Here is a 4,902-nt window from a genome sequence, read left to right as displayed (position 1 = left end):
TTTTATATATATATATATATATATATATATATGTGTGTGTGTGTGAGTGTGTGTGTGTGTGTGTGTGTGTGTGTGTGTGTGTGTGTGTGTATAAATAAATATGTATATATTAGTTGCTTATTAGTGCTCCGCACTCCAGTCCAGATGGTGGCGGTAAATGCACCAGAAGTTGGTTTGCCATCCGCCATAAAACGTTATTAGAAGAAGATCAGTTTCAGCGCGCTGAGCAGAGGCTTCTGAGGAGAGTTCAGCAGCTCGCGGTATTTCTCATATTTACACAACTACCAAACACACTTTATACAGTTTGTGTAAGCGACATTTGACAGTCTCATGTCTGTTGTTTTCATCGGGTTCAGCGCTACTTGTGCGTCTTTCTGCTGAAATAAACATTGAGTGCAGCAGCAGCAGCTTGTGAGGAAAATATGAGGAATTAAATCAGACGAGTTTGTGAGCTTTTATGAGTTCGTGCGATTGTTTCTATGTTTGTAGTGAGAACTGCTGCTGAATGTCAAGTTAAACATTGATCTGTGAGGGGAATGGATCTCAAGTGTTGCTGCTGCTGTTTTATTTCTACACTTTTGGCATCTTTGGCAGATTAAACCCGTTAGTTTGTTCAAATATACTGAAACAGAGACTGCTAGCGTTACATTGAGCCTATAATGAGCCGCGCGAGACATCCATACATAAATGTGAATATAGCGAAATATGAATCAAATGTGACACTGAAATCATTCAATATTGCTTTGTGGTGCCCTTATTTGAAGATGTTTTATGCTCATTGTTAGTTTCTGTACAAAACTTTAACATGTTAATGATCTAGTTACTTAACTGCAATGAATAGTTATTAGAAAATCAAACTATTTAGATTAGACATGCTTATATTGTGGGGCTTTACAGCAGGTTACTTTAGTGTTTGTTTTTGTATTATGTTTTATACATATTGTGAGAAATATACTTTTGTCATATATCCTGACTCGGATAATGTGTTTCTATCAGCAAACGCTGAGAATATCAGCAAATGTGTTTCTATCAGCAAATCATCTGAGAGAGATGATCTGCTGATGATCTGAATGAGTGTTGATCGTCTGAGGCTCATCAATATTAACAGAGCTGCTGAAAAGATCTTTATTTCATGTCAGTAGCTCCTGTTTTCTCCTCATGTATTATGCTGATGTCTTCAGATCTCCTGTGAATGGACACTTACAGCTAAAACAGTGTCAAAGGCTTGGAACTGATTATTTTAACAGAACAATTCAACAGCTCAACAATAAACCAGGAGAACACCTGAGATCAAGCATGAGAACTTGCAGCAGAACACATTATTATTATTATTTTACATTTGATTATTTTATTTACTTCTAAACAACTCTTCAGTTGGCGCGCCTAAATCAGTCATTCTGACAGTTATCACGTTTTTGACAATTCTGCAGGATGGGATGCATTTTTAGCTTATTTACTGCTTGAATTATGATTCACATAATTGTGTGATTACTTGTTCCATTTTTATTTAAATAATTTCACACTTTTAAAACTTTTTAATGCCGTACATTATGTATGACAGATATGATCATTTATTATGCCTATATAGTATTAATATTTATAAACGATAAATCAGTTAATATAACGTTAATTGTAATATCTCTATTTATCTGTCTAATAATACAAATACAATAGTTACTCATCTACCAAGCTCTGAAAAGCTAAGCAAATGAAATGCTTCTCTGCAAACTGTGCAGTTCGCCTGTACATTTATATCTGAGTTTATGCTTTCAACTGTTTTCTTTATACTTAAATTTACATGACATTTATTTTCTGCTGTCTATTACTATAAAAACTAACTCGGTGATGTATTTTTTGATTTTGGCAGATAAGCTCCTCCCACATGTTCACTGGTAGTGAAGCTCCGCCCACTGCAACACATCATCAGTGAAGTACATTTATATCTGAGTTTATGCTTTCAACTGTTTTCTTTATAATACTTAAATTTACATGACATTTATTTTCTGCTGTCTATTACTATTAAAAACTAACTCGGTGATGTATTTTTTTATTTTGGCAGATAAGCTCCTCCTCCCACATGTTCACTGGTCGCGAAGCTCCGCCCACTGCAACACATCATCAGTGAAGCTCAGACTGAGTTTATTAAAGAGGACAGAGAGAAGATGAGCGATCCAGAGCCCTGCAGAATCAAACACACTGAAGATACTGAAGAACTAACAGGTTGGTGTTTATTCTTCATTAATGAGGCTGAATGTTATAAAGCTTCAAACAGTATTAGTTTTGTTGTAACAGGAAAAATCTTTAGAGCTGTTGAATAATCTAGAGGAAGCATCATATAATAAGAGACACTTTCTATGATATGGGTACTTTAACTAAATGTATATTAGAAAATGTTGTTGTTGATCAAACATTTTTAATAGTTCTCCCTGTAGAAACATGAGATTTGTGTCTATAATACTTACAAATAGTTACAATTTCAGAGAGACATCATTTCTAAAAATGCCTTTAAAAAAAGTTCATTTTTGTCTCTTTCACAATTAACTGAAAATAAACCATTTTTACTTTCATTTCAGAGTTAAATGAAGAACTGAGTGAAGCTGAGGAGAAAAATCATGTCAAAACTGGAGAACAACCTTTGAGTTGCTCTCAAACCAAACAGGATTTAAAGAACAGAAGAGCCAAGAAATCTTTCACCTGCTCTCAGTGTGGAAAGAGTTTTACAAGCAAACAACATCGTGATGTTCACATGAGAATTCATACTGGAGAGAAACCATTCACCTGCACTCAGTGTGGAAAGAGTTTTACAAGCAAACAACATCGTGATGTTCACATGAGAATTCATACTGGAGAGAAACCATTCACCTGCACTCAGTGTGGAAAGAGTTTTACAAGCAAACAACATCGTGATGTTCACATGAGAATTCATACTGGAGAGAAACCATTCACCTGCACTCAGTGTGGAAAGAGTTTTACAAGCAAACAACATCGTGATGTTCACATGAGAATTCATACTGGAGAGAAACCATTCACTTGTGATCAGTGCGGGAAGAGCTTCACTCAGTCATCAAACCTTAAGGATCACATGAAGATCCACACTGGAGAGAAACCACACACATGTGATCAATGCGGCAAAACATTTTTGAGAGCTTCATATCTGAGGAAACACCTGAGAGTTCATACAAAGGAGAAGCCACATTCATGTTATTTGTGTGGAAAGAGTTTTTCATGTTTACAATATTTGAAAGAACATCAGAAAATACATGCTGCTGTGAGAGATTACATGTGCTTTGAGTGTGAGAAGACTTTTACAAGAGCTGAACATTTGAAACAGCATGAGAGGATTCACACTGGAGAAAAACCTTACAAGTGTTCACACTGTGACAAGAGATTCAGTCAGTCAGGAGACCTGAAAATACATGAGAGGATTCACACTGGAGAGAAACCGTATCACTGCACTGCATGTGGGAAGTCTTTCAGGCATTCATCTGCTTTTCACAAGCATACAAAAAACAATCACAGTAAGTAGATCATCTTCAGATCCAGCACTTTCAGATCTGATGCCGTGTCTTCACCAAATGTGACACAATAATGCATCAAGCAGTAAAATATCAGGATAAATCTGTCATTACAAGCGACATGACAAAGAAACATTATCTAAAGTTTTCACAGTGAATAAAGTTCATCTTCAGAAGCAGCAGATTCAACTGTGAGATTCGGATCAACTCCAAGATGGAGTTCCTCCACAAAGAACAATGTCCAAAAGTTTTATTATTGTATCATTTTGTTTTCATGATATAAATGATATCATTGAGTTTCATGTTATGTTCAATTGTCTTATAATGCATGTATCACTTGTACTGTGAGATTCAGATCAACGCAAAAGCCCTATTCAGGCGGTAGATATTTCTATTGACACCTTGAGATTGAAATAACATGATAATAGATGATGGACTCGTGAAGCAGTGGAAGTTCATTCATCAATTTCTATGATGTGAAGCTCAAGTATGATCTGATGATGATAATGTTTGGTTTATTCTGTATGTTTATTATGTTTGAACTGAACTAACAGACAAGATCACAGCAGTCCTACTGACTTCAGTTACTGCTGGATCTTTATTCTGAGGTACCACACACGTCTTTACATTGTTCGTCGTTTTATATCTTTCATTTCATTCCCAGTTTCACAGACTGAGTCTGATTTTAGTTTTTTTCTCTTGATTGTCTATCACCTGTTCACTTGCAGTGATTGTGATTATTATTGAGTTTGCAGTGTTTGCTTATGAGGTTCCATTTGTGTCAAAAATGTATATACATTTTTACATTTACATTAGTGTATATACACTATACATTTGTCTTTGTCTACAGTCATTGCCTACTTGTTCAGGTAAATCAGTATATGTAGGCGTGTATGTTGTCTGTTGACGGCATCTTAATCCTCTGGGGTCCGGGGGTGTTTTGGGGCCTGGAAAAGTTTTGACGTGCCCTGACATTTGTGCTTTTTTCAGTTGCTTACAAACATTTGAATGTCTAAAGTTTAATAACACTGTAATCAGCACAAACTGGGCTACAATAATATGTGGGCAGCATGTATGTATGTGATTGTGTTTTTGAGAAAACAACGTTTATGCGTGCTTAGTGAAAAACTACAATTTTAAAGTCACTGAAATAAGGCCATAAAACACATACAGAACATTTGTTCACAAGACTTTTGAGAACTGATCTTGAAGTCTAGAGTTTTTGCTTCAGAATTATGTGACAATCATCTTACTCATTCACAGAAAACAATATATTGATTAAAATTTTCGAAGACACTTTTTGTGTAGAAAAGGTATATGCGAGGGGGCGTGTATGGTCATGCATAATGCTGTGATTCACACCTGAGAAGACAAAGGCCTGCATAAT

The 4,902-nt window shown here is 35.7% G+C and overlaps 2 long non-coding RNA genes across 2 annotated transcripts in view; both read left to right on the top strand.

Moving 5' to 3' along the window:
* The first annotated feature begins 103 nt into the window (after positions 1-103).
* Positions 104-4,902, top strand: part of LOC107578511 (uncharacterized) — an 8,678-nt gene continuing 3,879 nt past the window's right edge. Inside the window, exons 1-2 of the long non-coding RNA XR_001608359.1 lie at positions 104-260; positions 1,868-1,931. This is a non-coding gene — a long non-coding RNA (uncharacterized lncRNA). The remainder of the gene's footprint in view (positions 261-1,867; positions 1,932-4,902) is intronic.
* On the top strand, positions 2,186-2,659 carry LOC107578582 (uncharacterized). The gene is made up of 2 exons (XR_001608365.1): positions 2,186-2,220; positions 2,574-2,659. It is a non-coding gene; the product is annotated as an uncharacterized lncRNA (long non-coding RNA).

Source organism: Sinocyclocheilus grahami, unplaced genomic scaffold, assembly GCF_001515645.1.
Source record: "Sinocyclocheilus grahami isolate Dianchi unplaced genomic scaffold, SAMN03320097.WGS_v1.1 scaffold3.1, whole genome shotgun sequence".
NCBI classification, from domain to species: Eukaryota; Metazoa; Chordata; class Actinopteri; order Cypriniformes; family Cyprinidae; genus Sinocyclocheilus; species Sinocyclocheilus grahami.
Note: the sequence above shows the minus strand (reverse complement) of the source record. Positions and strands in the feature narration are given on the sequence as shown.